Genomic DNA, 22854 nt, shown 5'->3' with positions numbered 1-22854 from the left:
CAGGGCGTTCTGACAAACATGGGGCTGGTACACAGGGGGTTCTGACAAACATGGGGCTGGTACACAGGGGGTTCTGACAAACATGGGGCTGGTACACAGGGGGTTCTGACAAACATGGGGCTGGTACACAGGGCGTTCTGACAAACATGGGGCTGGTACACAGGGTGTTCTGACAAACATGGGGCTGGTACACAGGGTGTTCTGACAAACATGGGGCTGGTACACAGGGCGTTCTGACAAACATGGGGCTGGTACACAGGGCGTTCTGACAAACATGGGGCTGGTACACAGGGGGTTCTGACAAACATGGGGCTGGTACACAGGGGGTTCTGACAAACATGGGGCTGGTACACAGGGGGTTCTGACAAACATGGGGCTGGTACACAGGGCGTTCTGACAAACATGGGGCTGGTACACAGGGCGTTCTGACAAACATGGGGCTGGTACACAGGGGGTTCTGACAAACATGGGGCTGGTACACAGGGGGTTCTGACAAACATGGGGCTGGTACACAGGGGGTTCTGACAAACATGGGGCTGGTACACAGGGCGTTCTGACAAACATGGGGCTGGTACACAGGGTGTTCTGACAAACATGGGGCTGGTACACAGGGTGTTCTGACAAACATGGGGCTGGTACACAGGGCGTTCTGACAAACATGGGGCTGGTACACAGGGGGTTCTGACAAACATGGGGCTGGTACACAGGGCGTTCTGACAAACATGGGGCTGGTACACAGGGCGTTCTGACAAACATGGGGCTGGTACACAGGGCGTTCTGACAAACATGGGGCTGGTACACAGGGGGTTCTGACAAACATGGGGCTGGTACACAGGGGGTTCTGACAAACATGGGGCTGGTACACAGGGCGTTCTGACAAACATGGGGCTGGTACACAGGGTGTTCTGACAAACATGGGGCTGGTACACAGGGTGTTCTGACAAACATGGGGCTGGTACACAGGGGGTTCTGACAAACATGGGGCTGGTACACAGGGGGTTCTGACAAACATGGGGCTGGTACACAGGGCGTTCTGACAAACATGGGGCTGGTACACAGGGTGTTCTGACAAACATGGGGCTGGTACACAGGGTGTTCTGACAAACATGGGGCTGGTACACAGGGGGTTCTGACAAACATGGGGCTGGTACACAGGGGGTTCTGACAAACATGGGGCTGGTACACAGGGCGTTCTGACAAACATGGGGCTGGTACACAGGGCGTTCTGACAAACATGGGGCTGGTACACAGGGTGTTCTGACAAACATGGGGCTGGTACACAGGGCGTTCTGACAAACATGGGGCTGGTACACAGGGCGTTCTGACAAACATGGGGCTGGTACACAGGGGGTTCTGACAAACATGGGGCTGGTACACAGGGTGTTCTGACAAACATGGGGCTGGTACACAGGGGGTTCTGACAAACATGGGGCTGGTACACAGGGTGTTCTGACAAACATGGGGCTGGTACACAGGGTGTTCTGACAAACATGGGGCTGGTACACAGGGGGTTCTGACAAACATGGGGCTGGTACACAGGGTGTTCTGACAAACATGGGGCTGGTACACAGGGTGTTCTGACAAACATGGGGCTGGTACACAGGGTGTTCTGACAAACATGGGGCTGGTACACAGGGTGTTCTGACAAACATGGGGCTGGTACACAGGGGGTTCTGACAAACATGGGGCTGGTACACAGGGTGTTCTGACAAACATGGGGCTGTTAGTAAAGGAAGTTTAAACGTTTCTTTTTTTATATAGGAAACTGTTCAAACATAATATTCCCCTGGGGGCTGAGAGACAAACACGCTCTGACTTTTAAAAAGAAACAGGAATTGAGGCCATTTTCACACTGAGGGTTTTGAGGTGAGTTTAAATCATGTTCTGCTTCACTGGCCTATGGCTCTGCTGTAATCTGTAATGTAAAGAAGTCAGCATTCTCCTTTTTTCTGTGTCCCAAATGGAACTCTATATCCAACATAGTCCTCTGCTTTGGACGAGCCCCAGTCCGAGGTGGTAGGGGATACATCGATAACATTGTGGATTCCTGGATGTTGTTCTAAAAGCCAAGTTATCTTTCTAGGTAGACATTTCATTGGACATGTTCGGCGATGTGCATCACAGGGGCTCGTCTGGTATTTCTGGAGCACATCTTTATACAGTAGTGGTATGGCTGACCCCGACAAAAAATATATATATTTGTTGACCGAAAGTTGCCAATCTATTGGACTAAATGTTTAAATGTTTATCCATATATAGACTCATCCCTCTGGATTATAATGAAATCAACTATATGCTTTGAGCTTGTCTGACGCTTTAAGCTTACGGTTTGATGAAATAACACAAATGCCGCAAGAGGGAGCCGGAGATCTAGATAACCAGAGTAAAACAACCTTAACCTGGCCCAACTATTCTCCTCCTGTTCCTGCTGGCTTTCGCAGATCCTGCCGTTTACTCTCCAGAAGTTTCCGGTGACAGGCTACACGAGGAGTCGGCAACTTTTCACACGTGGAATGCAAATTTATCTTACTATTTCCACCCGAGCTGTGATGGTTTTCATATGCAAATTTTCGGGATCCAGGTAGGATCCCTAATACAAATTGGTCTACACATGGCCTGTCTGCAACCAACTGCATAAACCACATCTAACAGTCAGTAAAACTACATATCACAGTCAGTAAAACTACATATCACAGTCAGTAAAACTACATATCACAGTCAGAAAAACTACATATCACAGTCAGAAAAACCACATATCACAGTCACAAAAACTACATATCACAGTCAGTAAAAACTACATATCACAGTCAGAAAAAGTACATATCACAGTCAGTAAAACCACATCTCACAGTCAGTAAAACCACATCAAACAGTCAGTAAAACCACATCAAACAGTCAGTAAAACCACATCAAACAGTCAGTAAAACCACATCTAACAGTCAGTAAAACCACATCTAACAGTCAGTAGAACCACATCTAACAGTAGAACACAGAGTTCTTCTGTGATTTACATTAAAGGCATCGCTCAGGTATCAGCTGGTAGCCTGACCTCTGGTACTTAAAGGCATAGCTCAGGTATCAGCTGGTAGCCTGACCTCTGGTTCTTAAAGGCATAGCTCAGGTATCAGCTGGTAGCCTGACCTCTGGTACTTAAAGGCATAGCTCAGGTATCAGCTGGTAGCCTGACCTCTGGTTCTTAAAGGCATAGCTCAGGTATCAGCTGGTAGCCTGACCCCTGGTTCTTAAAGGCATAGCTCCGGTATCAGCTGGTAGCCTGACCTCTGGTACTTAAAGGCATAGCTCAGGTATCAGCTGGTAGCCTGACCTCTGGTTCTTAAAGGCATAGCTCAGGTATCAGCTGGTAGCCTGACCTCTGGTACCTAAAGGCATAGCTCAGGTATCAGCTGGTAGCCTGACCTCTGGTTCTTAAAGGCATAGCTCAGGTATCAGCTGGTAGCCTGACCTCTGGTACTTAAAGGCATAGCTCAGGTATCAGCTGGTAGCCTGACCCCTGGTTCTTAAAGGCAAAATCAAATCAAATGTTATTTGTCACATACACATGGTTAGCAGATGTTAATGTGAGTGTAGCGAAATGCTTGTGCTTCTAGTTCCGACAATGCAGTAATAACGGACAAGTAATCTAACTAACAATTCCAAAAAACTACTGTCTTATACACAGTGTAAGGGGATAAAGAATATGTACATAAGGATATATGAATGAGTGATGGTACAGAGCAGCATAGGCAAGATACAGTAGATGATATCGAGTACAGTATAACATATGAGATGAGTATGTAAACAAAGTGGCATAGTTAAAGTGGCTAGTGATACATGTATTACATAAGGATGCAGTCGATGATATAGAGTACAGTATATACGTATGCATATGAGATGAATAATGTAGGGTAAGTAACATTATATAAGGTAGCATTGTTTAAAGTGGCTAGTGATATATTTACATCATTTCCCATCAATTCCCATTATTAAAGTGGCTGGAGTTGAGTCAGTGTCATTGACAGTGTGTTGGCAGCAGCCACTCAATGTTAGTGGTGGCTGTTTAACAGTCTGATGGCCTTGAGATAGAAGCTGTTTTTCAGTCTCTCGGTCCCAGCTTTGATGCACCTGTACTGAGCTCGCCTTCTGGATGACAGCGGGGTGAACAGGCAGTGGCTCGGGTGGTTGATGTCCTTGATGATCTTTATGGCCTTCCTGTAGCATCGGGTGGTGTAGGTGTCCTGGAGGGCAGGTAGTTTGCCCCCGGTGATGCGTTGTGCAGACCTCACTACCCTCTGGAGAGCCTTACGGTTGAGGGCGGTGCAGTTGCCATACCAGGCGGTGATACAGCCCGCCAGGATGCTCTCGATTGTGCATCTGTAGAAGTTGGTGAGTGCTTTTGGTGACAAGCCGAATTTCTTCAGCCTCCTGAGGTTGAAGAGGCGCTGCTGCGCCTTCTTCACGATACTGTCTGTGTGAGTGGACCAATTCAGTTTATCTGTGATGTGTATGCCGAGGAACTTAAAACTTGCTACCCTCTCCACTACTGTTCCATCGATGTGGATAGGGGGGTGTTCCCTCTGCTGTTTCCTGAAGTCCACAATCATCTCCTTAGTTTTGTTGACGTTGAGTGTGAGGTTATTTTCCTGACACCACACTCCGAGGGCCCTCACCTCCTCCCTGTAGGCCGTCTCGTCGTTGTTGGTAATCAAGCCTACCACTGTTGTGTCCGGTATCAGCTGGTAGCCTGACCTCTGGTTCTTAAAGGCATAGATTGGGTATCAGCTGGTAGCCTGACCCCTGGTTCTTAAAAGGCATAGCTCAGGTATCAGCTGGTAGCCTGACTTCTGGTTCTTAAAGGCATAGCTCAGGTATCAGCTGGTAGCCTGACTTCTGGTTCTTAAAGGCATAGCTCAGGTATCAGCTGGTAGCCTGACCTCTGGTTCTTAAAGGGGTAGCTCAGATATCAGCTGGTAGCCTGACCTCTGGTTCTTATTGTGAGGGGACATTTCTCTGGTAGCATGACCTCTGGTTCTAATTGTGAGGGGACATTTCTCTGGTAGCCTGACCTCTGGTTCTTATTGTGAGGGGCCCTTTCTATGGTAGCCTGACCTCTGGTTCTTATTGTGAGGGGCCCTTTCTATGGTGGCCTGACCTCTGGTTATTAACGTGAGGGGGCATTTTTCTGGTAGCCTGACCTCTGGTTCTTATTGTGAGGGGCCCTTTCTATGGTAGCCTGACCTCTGGTTATTAACGTGAGGGGCCATTTTTCTGGTATCCTGACCTTAGACGAAAATAATCACCTTCTGTTATTCAAATGTTTATAGTCTCATAAAGGGACTCTAGCCGGTTGATTTAAACATGTAGTCATAGACTCATAAAGGGAATCTAACAGTTGATTTAAACGTGTAGTCATAGTCTCATAAAGGGACTCTAACAGTTGATTTAAACGTGTAGTCATAGTCTCATAAAGGGAATCTAACAGTTGATTTAAACGTTTAGTCTAACAGCACTCAGTCTTTACAGCAATCTAAACCAGCTGGATGGCAATCTCTAAAAGTAGTGGTTCTGGAGCAGCATGAGTACACACTGTGTCTGTGTGGAGTCTGGAGTCGCTAGGGCAACAGGCCTCCCTGCTCTGGGTGGAGTCTGGAATCTGGGTGGAGTCTGGAAGCCCCAGACCCCGGTGTATGGTAAACAGACCAAGACCCCGGTATACGGTATATATACACGGTATACAGCCCAAGACCCCGGTGTACGGTATATATACACGGTATACAGACCAAGACCCCGGTGTACGGTATATATACACGGTATACAGACCAAGACCCCGGTGTACGGTATATATATACGGTATACAACCCAAGACCCCGGTGTACGGTATATATATACGGTATACTGCCCAAGACCCCGGTGTACGGTATATATACACGGTATACAGACCAAGACCCCGGTGTACGGTATATATATACGGTATACAACCCAAGACCCCGGTGTACGGTATATATATACGGTATACAGCCCAAGACCCCAGTATACAGCCCAAGACCCCGGTATACGGTATATATATACGGTATACAGCCCAAGACCCCGGTGTACGGTATATATATACGGTATACAGACCAAGGCCCCGGTGTACGGTATATATATATACGGTATACAACCCAAGACCCCGGTGTACGGTATATATATACGGTATACAGCCCAAGGCCCCGGTGTACGGTATATATACACGGTATACAGACCAAGACCCCGGTGTACGGTATACAGACCAAGACCCCGGTGTACGGTATATATACAGACCAAGACCCCGCTTTACAGACCAAGACCCCGGTGTACGGTATATATACACGGTATACAGACCAAGACCCCGGTGTACGGTATACAGACCAAGACCCCGGTGTACGGTATATATACAGACCAAGACCCCGCTTTACAGACCAAGACCCCGGTGTACGGTATATATACACAGTATACAGACCAATACCCCGGTGTACGGTATATATACACGGTATACAACCCAAGACCCCGGTGTACGGTATATATATACGGTATACAGCCCAAGGCCCCGGTGTACGGTATATATATACGGTATACAGCCCAAGACCCCGGTGTACGGTATATATACACGGTATACAGACCAAGACCCCGGTGTACGGTATATATACAGACCAAGACCCCGCTTTACAGACCAAGACCCCGGTGTACGGTATATATACACGGTATACAGCCCCAGACCCCGGTGTACGGTATAAATATACGGTATACAGACCAAGACCCCGGTGTACGGTATATATATACGGTATACTGCCCAAGACCCCGGTGTACGGTATATATACACGGTATACAGACCAAGACCCCGGTGTACGGTATATATACACAGTATACAGACCAATACCCCGGTGTACGGTATATATACACAGTATACAGCCCCAGACCCCGGTGTACGGTATAAATATACGGTATACAGACCAAGACCCCGGTGTACGGTATATATATACGGTATACTGCCCAAGACCCCGGTGTACGGTATATATACACGGTATACAGACCAAGGCCCCGGTGTACGGTATATATATACGGTATACTGCCCAAGACCCCGGTGTACGGTATATATACACGGTATACAGACCAAGGCCCCGGTGTACGGTATATATACACGGTATACAGCCCAAGGCCCCGGTGTACGGTATATATACACAGTATACAGCCCCAGACCCCGGTGTACGGTATAAATATACGGTATACAGACCAAGACCCCGGTGTACGGTATATATATACGGTATACTGCCCAAGACCCCGGTGTACGGTATATATATACGGTATACAGCCCAAGTCCCTGGTATATGTTATACGGTATATGGTGTACAGCCCAAGTCCCTGCTATATGTTATACGGTATATGGTGTACAGCCCAAGTCCCTGGTATATGGTATATGGTATATGGTGTACAGCCCAAGTCCCTGGTATATGGTATATGGTATATGGTGTACAGCCCAAGTCCCTGGTATATGGTATATGGTATATGGTGTACAGCCCAAGTCCCTGGTATATGGTATATGGTATATGGTGTACAGCCCAAGTCCCTGGTATATGGTATATGGTATATGGTGTACAGCCCAAGTCCCTGGTATATGGTATATGGTGTACAGCCCACTTTTTAGGCAGTATGGTTTTGATCGGTTGATCTCTTAAATAACTTCCTGTTTTGGGAAAAGAGGCCCAATATTTGCAGGCCTAGTCAGTTGTCTGGGTTGCCTGTCACACCCCCAGTCAGACCATACAGAGATTTAACATGGACAAAGACCATATTAAAGAAGCTGAGCCTACAGTCATGATTCATTAGACAGGCACATATTGGTTTCTGTTCAAAGTGCTTTAAAAAGATACAATCTGCAATATGTGCTGCCGGTCAGCTTTATAGCCGACCAAGTGGCGGGGCTGACTTTTAACAACAGCAACAACAAACACAAAACAAATTCAGGATTGTGGCTTTAATGAATAACCCAACAATGTAAAACCTTTCATCTCACCAGGTCAGTCCATTATCAGATCTCTCTGTCCCCGACACTAACAGGGCAGAACCAGTGTGTTCATTACACTGAGTCCCCAATAGGTACCCTATTCCCTATGGGGGCTGGTCAACAGTAGTGCACTACGAAGGGAATAGGGCTCTGGACAACAGAAGTGTTCTATATAGGGAATAGGGCTCTGGTCAACAGTAGTGTTCTATATAGGGAATAGGGCTCTGGTCAACAGTAGTGTTCTATATAGGGAATAGGGCCTGAGTCCCCAATAGGCACCCTGTTCCCTATGGGGGCTGGTCAACAGTAGTGTGCACTACGAAGGGAATAGGGTGCCCTTTGGAATGTCATGTTTCTGTCTGGACAGCTTCATGACGGCAGAATATTACAATACAAGGAAAACCTTTTTCATTTAAAAAACAATGTTTTATTTGAGATGTGACATGCAGATAACAACTGTCTGTTGTCTGTGGTAGTGCACACAACAAAAGGCTTGTCTTCATCAGATATCTTCTGACGCTTGTCGAGTAATATTTCTGATCCTTTTATAGTGGGTTGAGGTTACCATTCAGTAATATCTATATATCTGTTATAGTGGGTTGAGGTTACCATCCACTAATATTTCTGATCCTTTTATAGTGGGTTGAGGTTACCATTCAGTAATATTTCTGATCCTTTTATAGTGGGTTGAGGTTACCATCCACTAATATTTCTGATCCTTTTATAGTGGGTTGAGGTTACCATCCACTAATATTTCTGATCCTTTTATAGTGGGTTGAGGTTACCATCCACTAATATTTCTGATCCTTTTATAGTGGGTTGAGGTTACCATCCACTAATATTTCTGATCCTTTTATAGTGGGTTGAGGTTACCATCCACTAATATTTCTGATCCTTTTATAGTGGGTTGAGGTTACCATTCAGTAATATATCTGATCCTTTTATAGTGGGTTGAGGTTACCATTCAGTAATATTTCTGATCCTTTTATAGTGGGTTGAGGTTACCATTCAGTAATATATCTGATCCTTTTATAGTGGGTTGAGGTTACCATTCAGTTATATTTCTGATCCTTTTATAGTGGGTTGAGGTTACCATTCAGTTATATTTCTGATCCTTTTATAGTGGGTTGAGGTTACCATTCAGTAATATATCTGATCCTTTTATAGTGGGTTAAGGTTACCATCCACTAATATTTCTGATCCTTTTATAGTGGGTTGAGGTTACCATCCACTAATATTTCTGATCCTTTTATAGTGGGTTGAGGTTACCATCCACTAATATTTCTGATCCTTTTATAGTGGGTTGAGGTTACCATTCAGTAATATATCTGATCCTTTTATAGTGGGTTGAGGTTACCATTCAGTAATATTTCTGATCCTTTTATAGTGGGTTGAGGTTACCATTCAGTAATATTTCTGATCCTTTTATAGTGGGTTGAGGTTACCATTCAGTTATATTTCTGATCCTTTTATAGTGGGTTGAGGTTACCATTCAGTAATATTTCTGATCCTTTTATAGTGGGTTGAGGTTACCATTCAGTTATATTTCTGATCCTTTTATAGTGGGTTGAGGTTACCATTCAGTTACATTTCTGATCCTTTTATAGTGGGTTGAGGTTACAATTCACTAATATTTATGATCCTTTCATAGTGGGTTGGAGACACATGTCTGTCTCATGTGGATTAATTAAATATTTTTCTTCTTCTGTGTTTGTTCTTCTCTAGTTCACCAGGAGCCTATCTGATGAACACACTCCATGGTCAGAGGACTGCAGAGATACTGGACTGCATTCCAACCAGAGGTGACATCTAGTGGCAACTTCACTCTCAACATATTGGTAAGTTCCCACATTCTACTACTACTGCAAAGAGTCCTTCAGAGGCAGAATACCAGTCTTAGTTAGTCCTGAAGGGTTAAGTCTCCTACTGCATAGAGTCATTCAGAGGTAGAATACCAGTCTTAGTTAGTCCTGCTGTGTTGCTGAAGGTTGTTCCAGACACATCCCTATCAAGGTGAAGCCTACACTGACAAAGTACTGTACTGTACCTCTAAACTCTGTACCTCTAAACTCTTTCTGTGGTCTCTCATCAACCTATCAGAGGGGGTTTACAATAGAGCTGATGTGTACCGTTCACCAGGGCCAAGCACTGCTGTGTCTGCCTCTATTATAGTCACAGCACTGTGTATTACTGGGGATGTGAGAAGGGCATGTGGGGGGAGGTGAGAATGGGTTTCAGATGTTTTCAGAAGAGGATCAGGGACTCTGCTGTCCTAGTTCCCTGGGGGAAGCATTGGGGTGTCAGGACAGAGAAGAACTTGAACCGGGCTGAACGGGAGCTGTCCTCCTGTAGGGGTTTGGAGGGCCAAGAGACCAGAGGTGGCAGAACGGAGTACTCAGGTTGGGGTGTAGAGTTTTGAGCAGAGCCTGAAGGAAGGAAGGGGCAGCTCCTCTTGCTGCTCCGTAGGCAAGGACCATGGTCTTGTAGTGGATGAGAGCTTTGACTGGAAGTCAGTGGCGTGTGGGGTGCTACTTGCAGTAGTCCAAACGGGAGATGACAAGTGCCTGGATTAGGACCTGCGCCACTTCCTGTGTGAGGTAGGGTCGTACTCTACAGATGTTCCACTTCCTGTGTGAGGTAGGGTCGTACTCTACAGATGTTCCACTTCCTGTGTGAGGGAGGGTCGTACTCTACAGATGTTGTAGAGCATGAATCTGCAGGAGTGAGTCACTGCTTTGATGTTTGTGGAGAACGATAGGGTGTTGTCCAGGGTCATGCCAAGGTGCTTTGCACTCTGGGATAGAGAGGACTTTGAGCGGGCAGGGCTTCCCTGGGAGGAAGAGCAGCTCTGTTTTGTCCAGGTTGAGCTTGAGGTGGTGGGCCGACATCCAAGTTGAGATATCTGCCAGGTACGCAGAGATGCATCTCACCACCTGGGTGTCAGAAGGGGGGAAGGAGAAAAGTAGTTGAGTGTCATCCGCATAGCAGTGATAGGAGAGACCATGTGAGGATATGACGGAGCTGAGTGACTTGGTCTATAGAGAGGAGAGGAGAGGTCCATCCTCATAGCAGTGATAGGAGAGACCATGTGAGGATATGACAGAGCTGAGTGACTTGGTGTAGAGAGAGAAGAGGAGAGGTCCATCCTCATAGCAGTGATAAGAGAGACCATGTGAGGATATTACAGAGCTGAGTGACTTGGTCTATAGAGAGGAGAGGTCCATCCTCATAGCAGTGATAGGAGAGACCATGTGAGGATATGACAGAGCTGAGTGACTTAGTGTATAGAGAGAAGAGCAGAGGGCCTAGAACCGAGCCCTGGGGGACACCAGTAGAGAGAGTACATGGTTCAGACCCAGATCCTCTTCACGTCACCTGGTAGAAGTGGCCTGCCAGGTAGGATGCAATCCAGTAGTGTGGAGAACCTGAGACGCCTGAGACGCCCAGCCCTGAGAGGGTGGAGCCTGAGACGCCCAGGCTTGAGAGGGTGGAGAGGAGGATCTGATAGAGCCTGAGACGCCCAGGCCTGAGAGGGTGGAGAGGAGGATCTGATAGAGCCTGAGACGCCCAGCCCTGAGAGGGTGGAAAGGAGGATCTGATAGAGCCTGAGACACCCAGCCCTGAGAGGGCGGAGAGGAGGATCTGATAGAGCCTGAGACTCTCAGCCCTGAGAGGGTGGAGAGGAGGATCTGATAGAGCCTGAGACTCTCAGCCCTGAGAGGGCGGAGAGGAGGATCTGATAGAGCCTGGGACACCCAGCCCTGAGAGGGTGGAGAGGAGGATCTGACAGAGCCTGAGACACCCAGCCCTGAGAGGGTGGAAAGGAGGATCTGATAGAGCTTGAGACGCCTAGCCCTGAGAGGGTGAAGAGGAGGATCTGATAGAGCCTGAGACGCCTAGCCCTGCGAGGGTGGAGAGGAGGATCTGATAGAGCTTGAGACACCCAGCCCTGAGAGGGTGGAGAGGAGGATCTGATAGAGCCTGAGACTCTCAGCCCTGAGAGGGTGGAGAGGAGGATCTGATAGAGCTTGAGACACCCAGCCCTGAGAGGGTGGAGAGGAGGATCTGATAGAGCCTGAGACGCCCAGCCCTGAGAGGGTGGAGATGAGGATCTGATAGAGACTGAGACGCCTAGCCCTGAGAGGGTGGAAAGGAGGATCTGATAGTTCACGGTGTCGAAGGCAGCGGATAGATCTAGGAAGATGAGAACAGAGGTTAAAGATTTAGCTTCGGCAGTGCGAAGAGTCTCTGTGACACATATGAGCAGTCTTGGTTGAGAGACCCATCTTGAAGCCTGACTGGTTAGGGTCAATAAGATTGTTCTGAGAGAGATAGCATGAGAGTTGGTCAGAGACCGCGCACTCAAGTGTTTTGGAAAGAAAAGAAAGACGGGATACCGGTCTGTAATTTTAGACGTTAAGGGAGTCGAGTGTTGGAAAAAGTCTCCAGAGATGGTCTGGAGAAGTAAGAAGGGGATGGGGTTGAGCGGACAGGTTCATCTGGAGAGAGAGGGCAGAAAGAGGTCAAGGCGTAGGCTCTGTGTCGAGTGGGACCAGTTGACTCAATAGAGTGAATGAGGAGTGGATGTCGTCAACCTCCTTTTCAGATGGGTTGACAAAGTCGTCCGCAGAGAGAGAAAAGGGGGGGGGGGGATCAAGGAGGGAGGAGAAGGTGGGATATCATTTTGTAGGGTTAGAGGCAGAAGCTTGAAATGGAGAGATGCTTTAGCAGTGGATACAGAGAAAGATAAGGGAGAGAGGAGGGAGTGGAAGGATGATAGGTCCTCTGGAAGTCTAGTTTTCCTTAATTTTCTCTCAGCTGCTCGCCGCCCTGTTCTGTAAGCTTGCAATGAGGCTCTCATCCACGGAGCAGGAGGGGAGGGCCGAGCTGGCAGGTTGGAAAAGGGACAGTGCAGAAAGGTAGGAGAGTAGGGTTGAAGAGGCAGAATCAGGAGACAGGAGGCAGAAAGATTTAGCAGAAGGGAGAGATGATAGGAGAGGAGAGAGTAGTGGGAGAGAGAGAGACCATCTGGGTAAGGGCTGAGTGGTTAGGGTTGGAGGAAAGGGAGACAGAACAGGAAACAAAGTAGTGATCAGCGACCTGGATGGGGGGTTGCACTGAGATTAGTAGGCGAATAGCCTCTTGTAGAGATGAGGTCAAGCATATTGTCTGCCTTGTGACTGGGAGGGGACTGGGAAAGGATGAGGTCAAAAGAGGCAAGGAGGGGAAAGAAACTAATTGAAGGCAGATGTTGGGAGGTTGAAGTCGCTCAGTACGAAGAAGGGTGAGCCATCATCAGGAAATGTGCTCATCAAAGTCTCAAGCTCATTGAGGAACTCTCCGAGGGCACCTGGTGGGCGATAGATGACGACAATGTTAAGCTGAAGTGGGCAAGACACAGTGACATAATGGAATTCAAATGAGGAGATGGACATGTGAGAGAGGGAGAAAAGAGAAAATCTCCAGTTAGGAGAAACGAATCGCCCTGTTCCACCACCGTGATGACCAGATGCTCTCGGACTATGAGAGAAAACGTAGTCAGATGAGGAGAGAGCAGCTGGAGTAGCAGTGTTCTCTGAAGTGATCCATGTCTCTGTCAGGGACAAAAGGTCAAGGGTCAGAAGGGCAGCATAAGCTGAGATGAACTCTGTGTTCTTGACCGCAGATCGGCAGTTCTAAAATGCTGCCAGAGAACAATAATTCCACATGGGTTGTGTGCGTAGGGTACAATACATTAGAAGGGTTGCAGCCAAGGGTGTTGGGCAGCGTCTGTAAAGCCTGCAGGGAGAGGAAGGAACTGGGATAGAAAACACACACATAGTTGCCAGCGATACAAAAGAGAAAATAATAAATAACTAGGTAAGATACTGAAGTTAGAGAGTGAGCTGCACATCACAGCAGCAAGATGTGTGACCTGTTGCCACAAGAAAAGAGGCAACCAGTGAAGAACAAAACAGAAGTACTAATACTAATCTCAAATTGGCCTTTCAAAGTGAAAGAGCACACCTCCCGGGAACTAACTGCTGATTGCCTAGGAGAGGAGAAACCACTCCCCTTCCAATACATCCGCTGATTACCAAAACAAGTCACAATTTGCCCTGCCCCTTGATCCTGGTTGATGTGTCAACAATCATCTGCAAGTTAATAGCAGTCAGCGGTTCACACTCCAAGTAGGCTACTAGGAAGACAGGAAGCAGTTCACACTCCAAGTAGGCTACTGGGAAGACAGGAAGCACTTAAAGTAGATGGCCCTAGCTAGCAAAAAAGACGGTACTAGTATCACGTTTCAGGAGAAGACCCATAATGCAGACGATGTTGAAGTAACAAATAGTTTATTACTACAACAGGGGGCATAACAACAGGTCCAGGACAGGCAGAGGTCAGTAATCCAGATCAGAGTTCATAAGGTACAGAACAGCAGGCAGTCTCAGGGTCAGGGCAGGCAGAGGTCAGTAATCCAGATCAGAGTTCATAAGGTACAGAACAGCAGGCAGTCTCAGGGTCAGGGCAGGCAGAGGTCAGTAATCCAGATCAGAGTTCATAAGGTACAGAACAGCAGGCAGTCTCAGGGTCAGGGCAGGCAGAGGTCAGTAATCCAGATCAGAGTTCATAAGGTACAGAACGGCAGGCAGTCTCAGGGTCAGGGCAGGCAGAGGTCAGTAATCCAGATCAGAGTTCATAAGGTACAGAACGGCAGGCAGTCTCAGGGTCAGGGCAGGCAGAGGTCAGTAATCCAGATCAGAGTTCATAAGGTACAGAACGGCAGGCAGTCTCAGGGTCAGGGCAGGCAGAGGTCATTAACCCAGGGTGGTGTGACAAGGTACAGAACGGCAAGCAGTCTCAGGGTCAGGGCAGGCAGTCTCAGGGTCAGGGCAGGCAGAGGTCAGTAATCCAGATCAGAGTTCATAAGGTACAGAACGGCAGGCAGTCTCAGGGTCAGGACAGGCAGTCTCAGGGTCAGGGCAGGCAGTCTCAGGGTCAGGACAGGCAGTCTCAGGGTCAGGGCATGCAGTCTCGGGGTCATGACAGGCAGTCTCAGGGTCAGGACAGGCAGTCTCAGGGTCAGGACAGGCAGTCTCAGGGTCAGGACAAGGCAGTCTCAGGGTCAGGGCAGGCAGTCTCAGGGTCAGGACAGGCAGTCTCAGGGTCAGGACAGGCAGAGGTCAGTAGTCCAGGGTGGTGTGACAAGGTACAGAAGGCAGAAATTGTTCAAAACCGGTGACACTAGAAATCAGAAACTAGAGAAAGACAGGAGCAAGGGGAAACCTCTTCACGAAACAAAATTAACTGGCAACAGACAAACAGAGAACACAGGTATAAATACACTGGGGATAATGGAGAAGATGGGCGAAACCTGGAGGGGGGGGGTGGAGACAAGCACTAAGACAGGTGAAACAAATAGACCACAACAGATAAAGACAAAACAATTATACTAATCACTCCTGGATATAACAGGAGTCCTATTGAATGAAGCCAGTGAACAAAACACAGTGTCTGGCCTTGGACTAGCAGAGAACACAACAAACACAGTGTCTGTCTGGCCTTGGACTAGCAGAGAACACAACAAACACAGTGTCTGGTCTTGGACTAGCAGAGAACACAACAAACACAGTGTCTGGCCTTGGACTAGCAGAGAACACAACAAACACAGTGTCTGTCTGGCCTTGGACTAGCAGAGAACACAACAAACACAGTGTCTGGTCTTGGACTAGCAGAGAACACAACAAACACAGTGTCTGGCCTTGGACTAGCAGAGAACACAACAAACAATGAGGGGATCAGAGAGAATATGTTCAGACAAGAAAACATTATGCCCCCATTTGAGAGTACAGGATTCAATTTGGGAGGCTGGGGGCTAGGGCAGTGTGTGTGTGCATGTGCATGTGCGGATGTGAGTGTACGCGTTTGCACAGTGACGTGATCAAGACAAAGGAGATGATTGTGTACTACAGGAAAAGGAGGCCTGAGCCACGCCCCCATTCTCATCAACGGGGCTGTAGTGGAGCAGGTTGAGAGCTTCAAGTTCCTTGGTGTCCACATCACCAACAAACTAACATGGTCCAAACACACCAAGACAGTCGTGAAGAGGGTATGTCAAAACCTTTTCCCCCATCAGGAGATTGAAAACATTTGGCATGGGTCTTCAGATCCTCAAAAGGTTTTATAGCTGCACCATCGAGAGTATCCTGACTGGTTGCATCACTGCCTGGTATTTCAACTGCTCGGTCTCCGAACGCAAGGCACTACAGAGGGTAGTGCGTACGGCCCAGTACATCACTGTGGCCAAGCTTCCTGCCATCCAGGACCTCTATACCAGGCGGTGTCAGAGCGAGGCCCTAGAAATGATCAAAGACTCCAGCCACCCTAGTCATAGACTGTTCACTCTGCTACCGCACGGCAAGCGGTACCAGAGCGCCAAGTCTAGGTCCAAGAGGCTTCTAAACAGCTTCTACCCCCCAAGCCATAAGACTCCTGAACAGCTAATCAAATGGCTACCCAGACTATTTGCATTGCCCCCCCCCCCCCTTCTACACTGTTGGTACCCTCTGTTATTATCTATGCATAGTCACTTTAATAACTCTACTTACATGTACATATTACTTCAATTACCTCAACACCGGTGCCCCCGCACTTTGACTCTGTACCGGTACCCCCTGTATATAGCCTCCACATTGACTCTGTACCGGTACCCCCTGTATATAGCCTCCACATTGACTCTGTACCGGTACCCCCTGTATATAGCCTCCACATTGACTCTGTACCGGTACCCCCTGTATATAGCCTCCACATTGACTCTGTACCGGTACCCCCTGTATATAGCCTCCACATTGACTCTGTACCAGTACCCCTGTATATAGCCTCCACATTGACTCTGTACCGGTAGCCCCTGTATATAGCCTCCACATTGACTCTGTACCGGTAGCCCCCTGTATATAACCTCCACATTGACTCTGTACCGGTAGCCCCCTGTATATAGCCTCCACATTGACTCTGTACCAGTACCCCCTGTATATAGCCTCCACATTGACTCTGTACCGGTACCCCCTGTATATAGCCTCCACATTGACTCTGTACCGGTACCCCCTGTATATAGCCTCCACATTGACTCTGTACCAGTACCCCCTGTATATAGCCTCCACATTGACTCTGTACCGGTACCCCCTGTATATAGCCTCCACATTGACTCTGTACCAGTACCCCCTGTATATAGCCTCCACATTGACTCTGTACCGGTAGCCCCCTGTATTTAGTCTCGCTATTGTTATTTACTGCTACTCTTTAATTATTTGTAATTCTTATCTCTTACTTTTCTTAGAACTGCATTGTTGGTTAAGGTCTTGTCAGTAAGCAGTTCACTGTGAGGTTTACTACACCTGTTGTATTCGGTGCATGTGACAAATAACGTTTGATTTGATTTGATGGCGAGGAACAGTGTTGTGATTGATCCTACAAGCCTTTCTCTTCCTTACCAATCCAGATGGATAGTTCAGGGATTTAAGGTTGTCTAGACTCCTGTTGCTAGGTAACACAACAACAACAGCAAGCATAACTGTCAATTCTTATTCTGTGCTGCAAGATCCTCTCATACAGTGCATTGACATCAATGACATCAACCCCATAATGACATTCCAATATCCCATAATGACATCACAATACCCCATAATGACATTCCAATATCCCATAATGACATCACAATACCCCATAATGACATTCCAATATCCCATAATGACATCACAATACCCCATAATGACATTCCAATATCCCATAATGACATCACAATACCCCATAATGACATCACAATACCCCATAATGACATCACAATACCCCATAATGACATTCCAATATCCCATAATGACATCACAATACCCCATAATTACAAAGCTAAAACAGGTTTTTGAAAAAACACATTTACGTACGTATTCAGACCCTTTACTCAGTCTTTTGTTGAAGCACCCAAGTGGCGCGTTGGTCTAAGACATTGCATCTCAGTGCTGGTGTCCCTACAGGCACCCTGGTTCGAATCCAGGCTGTATCCCAACCGGCTGTGATTGGGAGTCCCATAGGGCGGCGACCAGGGTCGTCTGGGTTTGGCTCTTGCAGGCTGTCATTGTAAATAAGAATTTGTTCTTAATTGACTTGCCTAGTTAAATAAAGGTGAAATACTTATTTTAATAACAAAAAGCATCTTTATCAGCAATTACAGTCTCGAGTCTTCTTGGAAATGACGCTACAAGCTTGGCATCTGTATTTGGGGAGTTTCTCACATGTTTCTCTGCAGATCCTCTCAAGCTCTGTCAGGTTGGATGGGGAGCGTCTCTGCACGGCTATTTTCAGGTCTCTCCAGAGATGTTCAATCGCGTTCAAGTCCGTGCTCTGTCTGGGCCAATCAAGGACATTCAGAGACTTGTGCTGAAGCCACTCCTGCATTGTCCTGTCTGTGTGCTTAGGGTTGTTGTTGGTATCACGATATGTTGCCTGTTGTCCCCTCTATCTATCACGATATGTATTCTATTGTCCTGTCTATCAATCACGATATGTAGCCTATTGTCCTGTCTATCTATCACGACATGTATTCTATTGTCCTGTCTATCAATCACGATATGTAGCCTATTGTCCTGTCTATCAATCACGATATGTAGCCTATTGTCCTGTCTATCTATCACGACATGTATTCTATTGTCCTGTCTATCAATCACGATATGTAGCCTATTGTCCTGTCTATCAATCACGATATGTAGCCTATTGTCCTGTCTATCTATCACGATATGTAGCCTATTGTCCTGTCTATCAATCACAATATGTAGCCTATTGGCCTGTCTATCTATCACGATATGTAGCCTATTGTCCTGTCTATCAATCACGATATGTAGCCTATTGTCCTGTCTTTTTATGATTACACTGAGTAGACCAAACATTAGGAACACTTTCCTAATATTGAGTTGAACCCCCTTCTGCCCTCAGAACAGCATCAATTCATGAACTGTACAAGGTGTTGAAAGCGTTCCACAGGGATGCTGGCCCATGTTGACTCTACAAGGTGTCTAAAGCGTTCCACAGGGATGCTGGTCCATGTTGACTCTACAAGGTGTCTGAAAGTGTTCCACAGGGATGCTGGTCCATGTTGACTCTACAAGGTGTCTGAAAGTGTTCCACAGGGATGCTGGTCCATGTTGACTCTACAAGGTGTCTGAAAGTGTTCCACAGGGATGCTGGCCCATGTTGACTCTACAAGGTGTTGAAAGCATTCCACAGGGATGCTGGTCCATGTTGACTCTACAAGGTGTTGAAAGCGTTCCACAGGGATGCTGGTCCATGTTGACTCTACAAGGTGTCGAAAGCGTTCCACAGGGATGCTGGCCCATGTTGTCTCTACAAGGTGTAGAAAGCGTTCCACAGGGATGTTGGTCCATGTTGACTCTACAAGGTGTCGAAAGCGTTCCACAGGGATGCTGGTCCATGTTGACTCTACAAGGTATCTGAAAGTGTTCCACAGGGATGCTGGTCCATGTTGACTCTACAAGGTGTCTGAAAGTGTTCCACAGGGATGCTGGTCCATGTTGACTCTACAAGGTGTTGAAAGCGTTCCACAGGGATGCTGGTCCATGTTGACTCTACAAGGTGTTGAAAGCATTCCACAGGGATGCTGGTCCATGTTGACTCTACAAGGTGTTGAAAGTGTTCCACAGGGATGCTGGTCCATGTTGACTCTACAAGGTGTCGAAAGCGTTCCACAGGGATGCTGGCCCATGTTGTCTCTACAAGGTGTAGAAAGCGTTCCACAGGGATGCTGGTCCATGTTGACTCTACAAGGTGTCGAAAGCGTTCCACAGGGATGCTGGTCCATGTTGACTCTAATGTTTCTCACAGTTGTGTCAAGTTGGCTGGATGTCCTTTGGTGTGGTGGACCATTCTTGATACACACAGGAAACTATTGAGTGTGAAAAACCCAGCAGCGTTGCTGTTCTTGACACAAACCGGTGCCCCTGGACCCTACTACCATACCTTGTTCAAAGGCACTTGAATATTTTGTCTTGCCCATTCACCCTCTGAATGGCATACGTACACAATCCATGTCTCTATTGTCTCAAGGCTTAACATCTTTCTTTAACCTGACTCCTCCCCTTCATCTACACTGATGGAAGTGGATTTAACAGGTGACATCAATAAGGGATCATAGCTTTCACCTGGATTCACCTGCTCAGTCTGTCATGCAACGAGTTGCTGTTCTTATTGTTTTGTGCGAAAGGGTGCAACTCAGTATTAGGACGGTGTTACTAATGTCTGGTATCCTCAGTGTTGATCTCCTTCATTTAACAGTAATAATGTTTGGTATCCCCAGTGTTTATCTCCTTCATTTAACAGTAATAATGTCTGGTATCCTCAGTGTTGATCTCCTTCATTTAACAGTAATAATGTCTGGTATCCTCAGTGTTGATCTCCTTCATTTAACAGTAATAATGTCTGGTATCCTCAGTGTTGATCTCCTTCATTTAACAGTAATAATGTCTGGTGTCCTCAGTGTTGATCTCCTTCATTTAACAGTAATAATGTCTGGTATCCTCAGTGTTGATCTCCTTCATTTAACAGGGGCAGTAATAATGTCTGGTATCCTCAGTGTTGATCTCATTCATTTAACAGGGGCAGTAATAATGTCTGGTATCCTCAGTGTTGATCTCCTTCATTTAACAGTAATAATGTCTGGTATCCTCAGTGTTGATCTCCTTCATTTAACAGGGGCAGTAATAATAGACAACTAAGACAATAATGAGGTATAATTGTGCCAGATGTACCCAGCTAATTTTCCTCTCTTGTCTCTGGGAAGGCTAATATTATCCTGTTCTCTATCCCTCCCTCTCTCTCTACCGCTCTTTCTCAGTCTCTCTCTCTCTCTCCCCTTCTCCTTCTCTTCCTCCCCATCTGGTGTCCTGCTCCCTCCCCAATGTCACAGGCCTAGTCTCTCTCTCTCTCTCTCTCTCTCTCTCTCTCTCTCTCTCTCTCTCTCTCTCTCTGTATATATATATATATATATATATACAGTGGGGAGAATAAGTATTTGATACACTGCTGATTTTGCAGGTTTTCCTACTTACAAAGCATGTAGAGGTCTGTACTTTTTAAAATCATAGGTACACTTCAACTGTGAGAGACGGAATCTAAAACAAAAATTCAGAAAATCACATTTTATGATTTTTAAGTAATTAATTAGCATTTTATTGCTTCCTTCCCCAATGTCACAGGCCTGTTTACAGAGGTGTTTGTTCTTCACCTGTTCTCATGGCAACAGGTCACAACATCTTGCTGCTGTGATGGCACACTGTGGAATTTCACCCAGTAGAGATGGGAGTTCATCACAATTGGATTTGTTTTCGAATTCTTTGTGGATCTGTGTAATCTGAGGGAAATATGTGTCTCCAATATGGTCATACATTAGGCAGGATGTTAGGAAGTGCAGCTCAGTTTCCACCTCATTTTGTGGGCAGTGAGCACATAGCCTGTCTTCTCTTGAGAGCCATGTCTGCCTACGGCGGCCTTTCTCAATAGCTAGGCTATGCTCACTGAGTCTGTACATAGTCAAAGCTTTCCTTAAGTTTGGGTCAGTCACAGTGGTCAGGTATTCTGCCACTGTGTACTCTCTGTTTAGGGCCAAATAGCATTCTAGTTTGCTCAGTTTTTTTGTTAATTCTTTCCAATATGTCAAGTAATTATCTTTTTGTTTTCTCATGATTTGGTTGGGTCTAATTTTGTTGCTGTTCTGGGGCTCTGTGGGGTCTGTTTGTGTTTGTGAACAGAGCCCCAGGACCAGCTTGCTTAGGGTACTCTTCTCCAGGTTCATCTCTCTGTAGGTGATGGCTTTGTTATGGAAGGTTTGGGAATCGCTTCCTTTTAGGTGGTTATAGAATTTAACGGCTCTTTTCTGGATTTTGATAATTAGTGGGTATCGGCCTAATTCTGCTCTGCATGCATTATTTGGTGTTCTACGTTGTACACGGAGGATATTTTTGCAGAATTCTGCATGCAGAGTCTCAATTTGGTGTTTGTACGATTTTGTGAATTCTTGGTTGGTGAGCGGACCCCAGACCTCGCAACCATAAAGGGCAATGGGCTCTATGACTGATTCACATATTTTTAGCCAAATCCTAATTGGTATGTTGAATTTTATGTCTCCCTCTCTCCGTCTCTCTCTCTCTCCCGCTCTCTCGCCCTAATGCCACAGTTCTGGTCTCTCTCTCTCTCTCTCTCTACCTCCCCAATGCCACAGTTCTGGTCCCTCCCTCCCTCCCTCCCTCCCTCCCTCCCTCCCTCCCTCCCTCCCTCCCTCCCTCCCTCCCTCCCTCCCTCCCTCCCTCCCTCCCTCCCTCCCTCCCTCCCTCCCTCCCTCCCTCCCTAATGTCACAGGCCTGATGTCTCCCTCTCCCAGTACAGTAGTTAATCCCAACAACCCAGTAAATCTGTCATGAGATGCTGTTGTTTTAAAGCCCTGTGTGTACTACTTTACACCTGGGGCTCATACTCCATATTCACATGACAGTAAGGACTTCCCCTCCACCCCGCCCACCAATTGGGGGAAACCATTCTTTCCCAATTCTTTCCCATTCACCGCCATGTTGAAAACAGGCAACTTCATCGTAGATTTCTTTGGGGGGTTAACCAGAAATATCAAAAACAAACAGGAAAAAAAACAGTTGTGTTGTTGAATGTTGAATAAAAGCAGGTAAAACAGAAACCCTGACCTACAGATCACAACGCTCCCATGTAGGGGAATGGAGCCTGCAGAAGAGCTCTGTGGCTTCAGGCTAGTCGGGGTAGGAGAGTAGGGAAATGGAGCCTGCAGAAGA

General features: G+C 46.9%; 1 protein-coding gene across 1 annotated transcript in view; it reads left to right on the top strand.

The window, feature by feature from the left end:
- Positions 1–22854, top strand: part of LOC109883298 (muscarinic acetylcholine receptor M3-like) — a gene marked incomplete at its 3' end in the record, with an annotated part of 109320 nt that overhangs the window by 17241 nt on the left and 69225 nt on the right. Inside the window, exon 2 of the mRNA XM_031816426.1 lies at positions 9743–9855. The remainder of the gene's footprint in view (positions 1–9742; positions 9856–22854) is intronic.

Source organism: Oncorhynchus kisutch, unplaced genomic scaffold (assembly GCF_002021735.2).
Source record: "Oncorhynchus kisutch isolate 150728-3 unplaced genomic scaffold, Okis_V2 scaffold794, whole genome shotgun sequence".
Classification (NCBI taxonomy): Eukaryota; Metazoa; Chordata; class Actinopteri; order Salmoniformes; family Salmonidae; genus Oncorhynchus; species Oncorhynchus kisutch.
The sequence above is the reverse complement of the archived record's forward strand: the minus strand, read 5'-3'. Positions and strand labels throughout refer to the sequence as shown.